The sequence below is a fragment of the Cavia porcellus genome, unplaced genomic scaffold, assembly GCF_034190915.1.
Source record: "Cavia porcellus strain 051 isolate PalLab524CR breed Dunkin Hartley unplaced genomic scaffold, mCavPor4.1 scaffold_29, whole genome shotgun sequence".
NCBI classification, from domain to species: Eukaryota; Metazoa; Chordata; class Mammalia; order Rodentia; family Caviidae; genus Cavia; species Cavia porcellus.
In genome coordinates this window covers 5,235,013-5,248,850 of record NW_026947512.1, presented here as the reverse complement: position 1 = coordinate 5,248,850, position 13,838 = coordinate 5,235,013, and the positions used below count along the sequence as shown (strand labels likewise).

General features: G+C 43.8%; 1 protein-coding gene across 3 annotated transcripts in view; it reads left to right on the top strand.

Moving 5' to 3' along the window:
* The first annotated feature begins 733 nt into the window (after nucleotides 1-733).
* Nucleotides 734-13,838, top strand: part of Cacna1e (calcium voltage-gated channel subunit alpha1 E) — a 479,237-nt gene continuing 466,132 nt past the window's right edge. For 2 of the 3 annotated variants that reach the window (XM_063240090.1, XM_063240088.1), the window contains exon 1: nucleotides 734-1,200. The gene's annotated coding sequence lies outside the window, so the exon portion shown is untranslated. The remainder of the gene's footprint in view (nucleotides 1,201-13,838) is intronic. The other variant, XM_063240089.1, reaches the window with a different exon arrangement.

Genomic DNA, 13,838 nt, shown 5'->3' with positions numbered 1-13,838 from the left:
ACGGTTACTTCTTTGTTGTGCCTTCAGGACCCTGCTGAGACGTGCAGAACAGGGCTGATGGGAGGGAGGCTTGCCTGTAGTACGCTGAAAGTCATTTCTGTTTTCTTGGGGGAAAGACATGCAGAAATCTAAATACACGGGGGACAAGTTACCCTAGAGATTCAGGTCTCGGAACCCTTGGAAATACCACTGCGTCTCTGTTTTTCAAGCCGTTTGTTTTTTGTGTTCTTCAACTGCCTACCTAGTCTTTAGCTCTCCTTTCCAGTCCTTAGCTGGACCCTGGACTCTCAAAAATCCTCCAGCTCTGTCCAGAGGGAACAGAAGCTCCTCCGCTGGCCGGAGGCCCCTCTCGGTGGGCGGCATCTGGTTTGGGTACCGGTGGTGCACCCTTGCCCCGCGCCCTTAACCTGATCCACGAAGCCCCCCAAGCCGCGTCTGTTTCTCCTAAGAGACACTTAGTCGTGAGTGCCCTTCTGAGCACGGCTTCCCTGCCGGGAGAGGCAAGCGGCCAGGACCCTGGAGAGGTCCACGGGCGGCGGGAGAAGGGGCCTCCCTGCCCGCACACCCGGATCCGCACTCCAGTGGAAATCCCTCGCGGAAGTTTGAGGTCACTGAACTTTTCCCCGGAATCCCTGACCTAAATTTCTGGGCCGCGGCTGCTGACTGCACAGACGCCCGCCCCAGGAAGCCAAGCCGGCCGCCCGCCCCGCCGCTGCGCGCGCTCCCGCGGGCCTTCCGTTCCGTCCGTCCGCGTCTCGCCGCCTCCCGCCCGCTCGCTGCCGCCTGCAGGCGCTGCCGGTGCCTGGACAGCGAGTCTGCTCTGTTTGGAGACCGCTCGCGCCTTCCCTTCTCTCTTGTTTGTCCCAGGCTGCCCGCTCTGGGGGGCATGAGTACGAGTTCTCTTGCTGATTGCCAGAAATTTCTTTTCTGCCGTGTGGGCAGCAGACAGATCCCCACCCCACCCAACTGTCTCCCATCTCATTTATTTATTTTGCTTTCCGTTTCTCTCCCTCACCTCCGCTGCTTTCCTCCCCCTTCTTTCTGTGGATTGCCCCCCCTCCCCCCGCTCCATCTCACCATCCCCCACCTGTGGCCCCCTTCCCCCGCCTTTTGCTCTTTTAAGAACGATTCAGTGATGTCTCGGGGATACTAGCATACTCTCCTCCTTCAGCTGAGAGCGGGACTCTGCATTCATTCAAGGTAAGTCCCGGGGTCTTGGTGCCCAGGGGACTGGGGCTCCAGCCTGGTGCTGCTACCTGTTGGGGTGCACGGACCTCGGAGATTCCTAGCTGACCCAGACATTTCTCCTAAGCCTGTTCTTCCTCTGCAAGCGCTGCCCTTTCCTTTGCAACTTCTATGGCAATTGCCTGGGCCCGGGGAAGCGCCGTTTGGATATTCCGGGGCTCCGAAGGGTGGCATCTGGCTGGTGATTGTACATTTCTCACCCTGCAGCGAGGGAGGCTCGCGCAACCTTGGGAGCCCGGCTTAGAGCAGGTGGGGGCTTTCTTGAACCTCCCTGCAGGCTTGGCCAGTGCCCCGCATGCACAGGGAAGTTTTGTGGGGCACCCCTCAAGGGAAGGACGCAGTGAGCAGGAGCTGCACTTCCAGAGAAGTTTTGTGACCGAACCTGTGTGCGCCTTTGGAGGCTCTAGGGTCTCACAGAGGGTGGCCTGGGTTTCTCTGGCGCAGCTAGTGGAGCAGGTTGAAGGGTCTTTTCCTGAAAGGACTGGCAATTGTGACTTAGAGCAGAGAGGGAAAGAGAATACCAACAGGGAACCCGGCCACTTAGGTGATGTTTGATCAAGGTTAGGTCTCCCTGCGAGGGCACTTGCTGATCCTCGGTAGGCAGGGGTATCCAGTTCCGCGGTCTTGTTGCTCCTGCAGGTGCCCTAGAGAGAATAATGGCAGACGCCACTCTCCTCCCTCACCCCACCCTTTCCCTGAGACTGCTGAGGTCGAGGCAACCTCCTCAGGATGGGGACCTGGGTGTGCGTTTGGCCGTTGACCGAGGTGTGTTTGTGGGAGTCCTCTTCCTGCCAGGCTGGACTGTGAGCCTGCAGAGCGGGTGGTTCAGGCTGAACGAGAGAGTGGGTGACCTGGATCTGGGCTTATCAGGATTCATTCATACTCTTCCTCTTGGAGGTCAGAGTGTTGGGACAGTGACCCTTACTTATTCTTGGTGGTTGAGGATCACATTGTATCATAGAGACAGCATCTGCAGAAGAAAGGCCAGGAGCCAGGATAGCTTAAACAGGAGAGGAAGCTGTGAGACCTGAACTCAAGAAGTGTTTTCATGAAAGAAGAGTATTTCTGCTGCTAAAATAAAAGCACTGATTTATTTCCACTGATACCAGAACCAGAAAAGGGGGGCTTCCTCTACTTGGGTGGGAACTGGAATGAACATGGGAGAAAAACTTCCCATTGGAATTACTGATGGAAAATACAGAACTTCCTCTCCAGCAAATGTGTAAGGCTTTGTAAGATTGTATAGTTATCTCTAGGCCAGAAGAAAGTGGCCTTTTCTGGTTTGATTCCACCTTCTGTTCTCTCACCTGCTAAGTCTTGGGACAGGTGAGACTTTTTTTTTTACCACTCTAATATAAGGTAATTGTATCATTTATTATCCAAACTGGGACACTTTTCAGAGTGGACATATATCACACAATAGAGACCAAATAGGGACAAAAATCATGAGGGACAATAGGGACAAAAATCATGAGGCAACACACTTTGCTCTAATGTCATTTGGATTTTGCTTCTTTTCTCCTAAAATTGTTCTTCTTGACTTTGATTTCAAAAGGAGTTTTTATTTCACTTGTTTCTGAAAGTATACTTTTAAAATACGAATTTTTTTCTTTTGATAAATTCTCTCCTCAATTCCACTAGTCTCCTGAAATGCCCATTTCCAGAGTGAAGTTTCATCCTAGGTGGGGTTCACAAATTAGGAGTGATTTACATGGAGTTGTTGCCATCCCTGCTCCTTCTGTTGTGGTGTTTATGAGCCCAGAGCTCCCCAGCTGTCCTTCTGCCAGGATTTGTGAGTGCTGTGTTGATGGCAGCACAATACACCCTAATAGTCACAAAGTTGAGATATTGGATCAGAGCTGTCATAGCTACTCCAGTCCTCAGAGGCTGGGGGCAGGGGGGGTATCTATTGAGCTTGAGAGAGGGGAGAGGAGAGGAAAGAAATTCTACATATTGCCTGGATTTCAGACAGAGAAATTGATGTTCAAGAAGCATCCTTTTGCAGGAAAATTCCTGGCTTTAACTTTGTTGCTGTGTGAAGGAGCACTGAAGCTTCTTGGGAACATGTCAGTCACACACCTGCACCTCCAGGCAGCCTGTGAGTTGGCAAGACAGACAAATTCCTGCAGAATTTCAGGAAGTTTGGCTACCATTTGTTTGTGCTTAGCATTTGCCAGATTCCATACCAAGTAGTTTCCAGATATTACCATCATGCGTGCTTGTCTGATCCTGTTAAGTAGGTACCCCATTTTATAACTAGGAAGCTGAAGCTCAGAAAGTTAAGCACTTTGTCTAAATTCACCATTATTCTAGGAGGTAGAGCTGAGATTCAGTCTGGGGCCAGCTGATCCCCTCCACAGAAGGCTGGCTCTGTGTGATATGGTTGATGAGGCTCAGTGTTTGGCTCTTAGACTTAGTCCTCACTGTTCAGAATTCTGGGCTGGTTCCAGCATGACGTGGATGGAGCAGTTGACTTGTCTACCCTGCCTGGATGTTGATTCATGTCACCTCTGTCTTTCCTACCATCAGTATCCTTGTTCAGTGCGTGGTTTGTGTTCCCCATCACCCACCTGGTCACTGGACCATCACTGCAGTGATTGTTGTATGGGATCCCTATCTGGTGTGCTCATAAACGCTAGCTGGAGTGATAGCATCTAATGGAAAGGCAGAATATGTGTGTCTGTCTACCACTTAGTTATTGAAACCTGAGTTTTAGGATTACAGTAAGTTGTCTTCAGTTTACTCTGTGACTGATGAAGACCTACACTTAGAAAAGGTTACCTCACACTTTGATTTCCTTGGAAATAATTCTGAAAAATAGCAAGGAAATCTGACCATCCAAGCTGATAGATCCCCGGGTCCTGTCTCCATCATGAAGGCAAAAATACAGCCTTAAGCAGAAAAATCTTGGACGTTATTTCCTGTTATTCATCCTTTTTTATGTTCCATATTGCCATCATTTGCTGACCAAGAAGAACATGCTGGGTATTCAGCCTGGAATGAAATAGATGAAAAAGCATTAGCCATGAAGACTTCATTTCTACTGTGACTCAGCCCCACTAAGTAGCCACGTGGAATTGGAAAAGTCATTTGCCTACATGGACCTCATCTAATGGGTCCCCAGATAAAGGCTAGACAGATGTTGCAGGTGCTTCTCAGTTCTAGTAGTCTTAGATCCCTTAATTTGGGGTAGCTTTGTTTTCTGTGCTCTCAAATCCTAGGCAGAGCCATTCCTAACCCTAATGCTAACCCCTCTGTCAGTTAGGATGGCGGGCAGATGGTCGTATGGGTAGGAGTCCGATGGAGTGGCCGAGGAAAAGCCATGCTAGGAGGGGCAGTGATTTCCTCTGGTCTCCTGTGAGCAGGCCTCAGGCAAGACAGGGTTGGGACTTGGAACTGAAGTGATTGAAGCTGTAGAGCAGAATGGGTCCCCATCAAGGAAACACCTTCCCATTCGCATCTATATAGCATAACTTTGAAAGATTCATTCTCTGAAATTCTAGGACATTTAAAACTACATTGGCTACACTAGAAAAAAAATTCACCTATAAACACCAGTCTAGGATTGGGGTAAGCAAAGAATGCTCCAGATTCTTGAGGGAGGACTAGTGATAGCTGCAGTGGCTGAATGAGTGTTGGAGAGAACATGCAGCCTGTGGTGGAGGAATTCACCTGTGCCTGGCTTTTTAAAACATAATAATGCTGGCATGGATAATAATGTGGTCTGGGCCTAAGCTGATGGACTTACCTTTTAATGGTAGACCTGCCACTGTCATTTCCAAAATATTAAAGTAGTTCTGTGTGTCTTCCTGTCCTGTAGAGGATATCTGTATTTGTGTCCCTCTTATGCTTGTTTTGGAGTTTCCTTTGCTTGTCTTGAATCAAATGGGTACCTAAACTTTTGCTAAGAGGAATGGAAAAACAGTGATGAAGAGGATATGGTTCTTACTCCTGAGTGATTGGTTTCTAAGCACAGTGTGATTTTTATTTTTACCAAATTATGTGTTCCCCGGCCATGATGGAGTGGATCTGGTCTAACTCTCAATGATTTAGGCCAACAGTAAAATCTCTCATCCCTCCCACGTGTCGGTTTACAGGCATAGCTTCAGAAAAGGGGATCTAAAGCCAGTGACTTCCTGTCCCTTTCTCTATTAACATCAAGGACTGGTTTATGAGTTTGTCTCTTTTCTTTTCTCTATCCTCTTTTCTTTGTGTCTCCCTCTTACCTTTGACTAGTCATATAATAGAATTTTTTGTTTGCTAAATTTGCTGAATAGAAATTTTCATTCTTTGTTCTTAATTTTGAAAGAGTTGAAGAACGCTTAACATTTCTGTTTCTTAAAAGGAAAGTAAATTGAGTTACTCTTGACTTCTGCAGTCCTTGATTGATGTTTTCTGGAGTGTAATGATCTTAAATAGAGCAAAAGTTCTACCCTTCCCTTAGTGAAGGGATTCATGACAGGCGAGTACATATCCAGATTCCAGCTTCTCTTTTTGTTGGTGTCAGGCTCAAGGTTAATGAGCTGTTCAGAGCTGAAGTCCTAGGTGCATTCACCTCTGTCTCCAGACAAGAGTGTCAGTGCACCAAACTCAGAACCTGAATGCTGGCTCAGATCAGCCCCTGAGGTGTGGGGAGAGGAAAGGGTTGGGGGAAGGGAGCCTCAGATATGTGTCTCGGTTTATCACTTGGTAGAAACATCTTTTAGCTTTTGCCTACTTATTCCTTTTCCTCTCCCTCTCTCTTCCCTTTTTCCTTCTCTGTCTCCCTCCTTCCCTTTCTCATTTTCTACTTTACTTCTTCTGACATTGTATCTTGGGTCCTGCTCTGGGCTGAGTTCTGATGTGGTACTGGGAATATAGCCTTGAACAAGGCAGCTAAATATTCTACTTTTGTGAAAAAGGATCTTTGATATTTTATTGCAGGGAAACAGATACGAGTGTATGAGTAAATTTGTAAACTATAAGACCACGATGAATGCCATTCAGGGAATTAATACAGAGCAGCGTGATAGTGATTGGGTAAGTCTTTGTACAGGAATGCCAAAAGAAGGATTGGAGGAAATGGTATGTAAGCTAAGGATCAAAATGGCAAAAATGACATAGGATTTGTATCCCCAGTTTTCCATGACTTATGAGGAATAGGTTAAGGTGAAAGAATTTTGCATACTAATATAAAAACATACTATATCCTATATTTCAGTAGGCAAAATTTTTTGAGAGGAGCATTGTGGAAAATTAATATTTGCAATATTAATGTTTACAATTTTAATACCTAGCATAGTAGTAAATGTGGATTGAATTAAATTACAAATGTAAATTGGGAGTTCAGAGGAGATATTTAAGTTATAAAATAAAATGATGCCTATAATAAGCCTTTGTCAAAATAAGTGACTTTCCTTCCTCTTGCTGCTAAAAGATGTTCCTGGAGATCCTCACACATGATGTGATGGAGAGGGACAGGCAATGTCCAAGAGTAGTTTGGGAGGAGCTCCTGAATTGCTGTTCTTTCCATAGTCTTTTTTTTTTGAAATAATATAAATATTTATTTGATATTCCGGACAAGAACTAAATAACCCAAGTCCATTATGGTTTAAAAAAGGTCACCTCCTCTGCACAGTGTCCAGTTTAAATGTGACCTGAACAAAGGTACACATTATCCAAAATATTATAAGACTCCTGCTGCCCTACCAACTGCTCCCAGTTCCTATCAAAATCATATTCAAATGCTGGTGGTCCTGATACTTATATTGAAATAAATCCTTTGGTGGGAAAAAAGAAAAGCATTTAAAAAGATAAATAAAAATGCCTTTGTGACCATGTATGCAACTCAGACTCTATCTTCTTAGATGAAATGTTTTCCATGGTCTTTTAATCTCAGAGCCCAGGTTGTCCTTTCTGAGGTTGGGGAGATATGCCCCTGGCCTCCCTTCCACCTGCACACTCAGGGGAAAGGCTCCTTTCCCTCACTGTCCACAGGACAATCTCCATAACCTTTGAGTTCTTCTAGCTGGCCACATCTCTCTGTTCTCTCCAGGCTGATAGGGCACGGAGGAAACCTCAGTCCATTCAGCTGACTGTTGGTTGTCACTCTGCAGGTTGGTTCTCTTTACTTGCCACTTCCCTGAGAGTTGAGTCAATGCAGCCCACCTACTGCATCCAGGCCTTGAGTCACAGCTTTTCAAACTCTGAGGTGTGAATCATTCAACTTCTAGGCCTTGAGCTATCCAGGGTGACAGCTGAGCCAGAAGTCTGTGCCCAGGCCCTGCCTCTGCCCTTCACCACCCTAGTGCTTTATCATGCTTCCTGCACTTAGAGCCTAGACCCTGGATTTCACACCCCTCTCCATGGTCACTTCAATTCCTGGGATACACAGAATGAGTATTCACTCATGCAGTAGTCCTTCAGGAAGAGCATCTTTCAAAGTGTTGGTCCTGGACCAGCAACATCAGCACCACCAAGAATATCTCTGCCCATCCCAGACATTATGAATTAGAAATGTAGGAGTGGATCACCTTTAAATAAGTCTGATGTGCATGAAGTGTGAAAACCATGGTTAGAAGTGTGGAGGAAGAACATAAGTGTTGAGCACCTGCTATGTGCCACAGCGTGATATATTTTATACCTCTTTGAGTAGAGGTTATTCCTGTTTAATAGGTGAGCACAAAGGCTACCAGACTCACATTTTAGTAAATGCTGGAGTCTAGATTTAACTCAAGTCTTGGCTTCAAAGTCAGAGTTATTGGGAAGCTTAGACCACTAATTAAACTGAAAATATTTCTGGAGACATCTGTTATTAATCATTCACATCTCAGTGGAATTATTTTCCTGGCTGTTTATAGTAGACTACTGAGAAAAGAGAACAGCTGGGAGGGGAATAGCAGGTACCTTGGTGGTGTCTGATGGGTGCTTGGCAATTTCTCCTCCAGTCGGTGTTGTCTGGGTTCCTCCCCAAGATGGGAACTGAGTGACTGACACATTTCACTTGTAGTTCATGCTCTTCAAGGGAATTTCAGATCTTCTCTTTTTTTTCAGTCATCACCACATGTTGTTGATGTACAAATGTGTTTTCCATTCCAGAATTTTCTTTTCAGGTCCAGGATTCCTCTCCATCTCAATACTGGATGTTACTGTGTTAGTACCTCACAGTATCTCAAAATCACCTTGTCTAAAACTTAACCCATCATTAGTGACCAAATCTTATCCTGCTATCATTGATCCTCTCTCAGAGAATGGAACCATTGTCCATCCTATGGCCCATGCCAGAACTATCAGAGTTGTTTGTGACTCCTCTTCCTCCTATTTTTCCTGCTCTTCATATTAGTTTGACATGACCTGCCTCAGCTTTTCCCCACAAGGGCCTGGCTAACTGCAGCTACCTTTTCTGGGAAGATTCCTAGATTCTCTTTCAACAGTCACACTTCCTTTGCTTTATTCTGTCCTAGTTGCTGGTGCTTACCTACAGCTAAGTACTGTACTCGATGTGGTGTAAATGTGAGATCCTGATAATGGGGATTGTATCTTTTATCAATATCTTTTCAGTGTTTTCCCTTATTAGATAACTAACAAGTTTATTGAATATTTAGCCAAGTAACAAAGGCACTCTAGAACCTTTGGCAAGTTCCAATTTTCTCTTTCTTGGTTGCACCATCTTTCCTGCAGCTGGGGAACTAGATTCACAATTTGTTGCCTGTGAAGTGACAGCAGGATCCTATCAACTCCCCTCAGAAACAGTGATGATTGAATGGGGCTTGATATAACTGAGGGAGGGGTTGGGGAAAGAGAAAGAGAGAAAAGAAGGGGAAGACCATGAGGCGGAAGTGGAAGAATTCTAGCCAACATGTATTCAACAATTTTTAACCTAAAGAAAATCCCTTAGTTTCTTTATTAAGGAGAAATTTTTTTCTGACACCCCTATTTTTTCCCTTTAGGGTAAAATTGTGTTTTAATTATCACCGTATGTCTATGCCCCTCTTTATGTTGTCTGTGATGTAGTAAGTACTGAACAAATTAGCAGAAAGGCTTCTGGCTAATTTCAGGAGCCTTCAGAAAAGCTGTGGGTTAGGCAAGCAAGGACAGGAAGTTCAAGTCTCCTATAAGATAAACTCTTTCCCATGGCTTAGAATACCGTGTTCAAACTCCAGACTCCTGTCCTTAGCTTTTGCTGCATAATCATCTGAGTACGTGGAAGTGTAAAACAACAAATATAGTATTTTTCTCAGTTCTGTGAGTTGGTTGGTGATTTTCCTGTCCTGGGATGGCTTGAGTGCAATTGGATGGCCTAGTTTTGAGGGCTTCACTCTCATAACTTAATAACTTCCCATTGACCTTGCTTCTTAATGCTAGCATATTCATAATTTGATATCATATAATTTGGTGATGAGACATTTGTATTATAAACACAAGTGCGCGCGCACACGCGCACACACACACACACACACAGACCCAATGTGTAAGCCCTTTCAACCCTCCACTTACGTCATATGTGCTCTTGTTCTATTGGCTAATGCAAGTCACATGACCAAGCTCAGCCTCAGTATGAGAAGAGACTGCCCACAGCCTGGATGCAGGGAGATGAGTACACGGGGGCTTCACTGACTTGGGCTCTCTAAGAATACACCAAGATGAGGATTTTACTAGAGGAAACACCGAGGAGAGGTAATAGAGAGGGAGTCAGGAAAGGTTGGAAGAACCACTTAGTCATCATGCAAATTTGATCCTGAATGACAGAGAGGGAAAACAGACTGGGCGCAAAGGTCTCAGACTCCTGTTCAACCTAACAGTGCTCAGTAAAGCTGCCAGGAAGCCCTTGAGCCAAGTTGACTGCCAGAGGAATCCCCTGTCTCCCAGAAGTGGGCCTGCTTTCCTATCCCTGCTATGAGTAAATATGGTAATGAATTCAGACTCAGGCAGCTGGGGCTCCTGGCCATAACTGGAGGTCTGCTAGGCACATTTTCTTGGTCACTACAAGAACATTACTGTTTGTCACAACTCCCCAAAATTTTTCTTGCAGCTTAGACCTCTCTTTTAAGCTTCAAACCTATGGGTTTTTAAGTGTTGCTGTTTGGGATCTCAGAGGCATCTCAAACTTAACATATTCAAATTGAATTCTTGACCTTACCTACAGATCTGCTTCTTTTCCAGCTTTCTTAGTAGAGATGAGTAGCAGCTTCCTACAACAAATAGTCCAGGACTACTGATCCGTCCCACGGATTGGTCCATGGGCCTCGCCTGGAGCACCCATTCTGAGCCGCTCCCTACGGACTACACCTCTGCACACCCTTACACAATCCATCAGGAAAGCCTGTCAATTTTATGCTTTAGTATTATTCCTCTTCTTCCTTTGCATGATACTAGGGGTTGAATTCAGGGACTTGCACTGAGCTATATTCTCAGGCCTTTTTATTTTTCATTTTGAGACAGGGCCTTGATAAGTTGCTCAGATTGGTTTGATCTTCAGATCCTCCTGCCTCAGCCTCCAAAGTAGCTGGGATCGTGGACATGGGCCTCTGCATTATGTTTCAGCACTTTTATCCTCTTCTTTCTATCTCCACTGCCACTACACGTCCTAGATCAAGTTACCATCATCTCTTATTTGGACAATCACAAACACTTTCTAACTGTTCTTTCTGCTTCCTCTCCTGTTAGCTTTACAGCCCCATGCTCCACTTGGTAGCCTGTACTATCTTGACGTGAAATAGGACCATGCCACTCCTCAGCTTGAAATCCAAGATCTTCTTCTTGGGCTTTGTGCCTTGTGCATAAAACAGTGTCGATCTTCACCTTGAACCTACTCCCCTCTCTCTGTCACTCACAACTTCCCAACTCTTTTGCAAGCTTTCAAAATATGCCAACCTCTTTCACATTACAGGGCCTTTGCATATGCTGTCCGGCTCCCAACTCTTCTAATCTCTGATTTCCCATTCATCTGGTAGTGCTTTTGCAGTGTTTAATTCTCAACTTGAATGTTATTTCTTCAGTAACGTCATTTACTTCACAGACAGCTATCATCAGCCCATGTGGTTTAGGTCCTCCTATTGGCCTTTCTTTTCGCATTCTACCATGCTTACAGTAGTCCCCAGGGTTTTTTTGGAAAGGTTTTGTTTGTTTAACACATCTGAAAGGAAGACATATACAACGATTGAGACAGAGAGCATTGGTTCAGCACTAATGAAATCTACAAGAATTAGGATATTGGAATGGTGGGAAAATTAACTAAACATTCTTAAAAACTAGAAACTGCAACAAAAATAAGCTGATGAAGTTTCTATTCACACTTACTGGGTATTTGTAAGACTCCTTGCATGATTTTTATTCCACTACAGAGCCTCAACCAGTTGCTATAAGGTTCCTCATATGTAAAACAGGAGTAAGGGGATTCCCCTACTGTCCCCATGTTGGGAAGTGTTCTCCTCACCCCGCCCACCTATGGCTTCTTAATGAAGCAGGCCTGCATCCTCACGCCCTGAAAGAGGATGCCAATTATCCCAAAGGCATCTGTCTTGTAGCACCGCCCCTCAAATTTCCTCTGTGTCAGGTCTTCTGCTGGAATCTAGGAACACCCAACTCTACTGAATTGCAAATCTAGGCTAAGCATATAAGACAATGGCTAACAGGAAAAATTTTTTAAAATTACAAACTCAATCCATTTGGTATATTTCAATACTTTTCTTCATTTTTCAGTGAAAGAAGTCAAAATTACCTTAAAAAAGAAAATCAGTAAGTGGCAAACAAATTTCCAAGAAAGTCACAGTCATACATAGAGTGCATCCCAGAAAAGAGGAGGAGCAAGATGGTTTCCACCCACTTTCATGAGTTTCATCACATACTGGATCTACTCAAGGGTGGAGAGAGAAAAAAGGCAACTTTCAAAAAGGAATATGTTATTAAATGAGGCATTTACTGTACTCCTTCCTAAGAGCACCAGGTGGGAACACGTTTTTCTAAACTAGATCTAGAGAGTAGAATGTGGGATCAATCCGTCCTCTTCCCCTAAGGGCTGACAACTGGTTAATGAATTTTAGAAAACAAAACTAAAAATACCCCCCTACAGACATTTTCCCTCCCCCTAAAAAAGAAAGGAAAAAACCATACTAAGACTTCCCATCTCAAGTGGAACCGGGAGCAGCTTCAACAGTTCAAATCAGTTTGTCAGAGTAACACAAGCATGCTTTACTTTTTATTTTTATTTTTATTTTAAAAAAAGATTAAGATAAAAGAGGACATAACAAAACAGGTCAGAACAGAACAATTTAAGCAACACAGTGTTTCACCACAAGACAACCCAACATAAGAGTAGCTATCATAGTGTCTCTTTCCTTGAAATATTTGAGTACAACTTCGTATACTATAGTATCAAACATAACAAGACAGTGTAAAACCATTCAAGAGAATGAAAGTATTACAGGGTATTCAGACCCAACTAACAGAAAACGAACAATGGTTACTATATTATCTCCTTGTCCATAAAAAATTTTGTTTATACTATCACACATAATAAAACCCAATAAGATAAGACATGATAAAACCAATGGAGACAGAAGAACAAAAGCTTGGTGGGACTTCAAAACAAGATGATATTAAATCAGTACTAGCTATTATAATATCTTGTTTTCTTCAAAATAGCTGTTCATACCCTCACAGACAATAAAATCAAACAACCTGTAGTAAAAGCATTCCAACTAATGAATAAAACATTATAAGGCTTCAAAGCCATATAATGGGGAATCATGATTACCACATACTTTTGTGTATTCTTACCATTTCTTACACTAGGGAAACTATTCAGTATTTATACATGCGAGTTTGATTTATTTCACTTATGAGTATGGTCTCAAGCTGCATCCATTTATTTATAAATATCTCAATGTGATCATTCTTTATAGCTGAGTAGTACTCCATTGTAAAAATACCACAACTTTTTTATCCATACCTCAGTTGATGGACACTTATGTTTTTTCCAAGATCTGGCTATTACAAATTGTGCTGCTATAAACATGGGTACACATATATCACTGTGGTGTGATGTTTTTAGTTCTTCTGGGAATATGCCTAGAAGTGGAATAGCTGGAACAAATGAGACTTCCAATCCCAGCTTTTTGAGAAATCTCCAGACTGACCTCCACAATGGCTGCACCAGTCTGCATTCCCACCAAGAGTGCAGGACAGTTCCTTTTTCCCCACAGCCTCTCCAGCATTTGTTGTTGGTAGTTTTCTTGATCCTGGCCATTCTTTCAGGAGTGAAATGGAATCTCAGTGTGGTTTTAATTTGCATTTCTCTAATGGCATGCCTTACTTTAAACAACAACAACAACAACAACAACAACAACAACAACAACAACAGTTTTTTGAAATAACCAACCAAAAACCAATACTGATCACTTTTCTGAGAATTGCAATTCGTCAAAAATTAACTAGTACTGGCAGGAGTGGGAGGCTTACCTACTGGCCTGGTCTCACACAAGTACGTGTGGGTGGGTGCAGGGCACTTGTCATTATTGCAGAAACGAATTTTACTTTTTAATCTTTAGTTTGATTTGAACATTGCTTTTAGTGTGGTGCCAACCCCAGCTGTGCAGGAAGGGATCTGGAGAGAC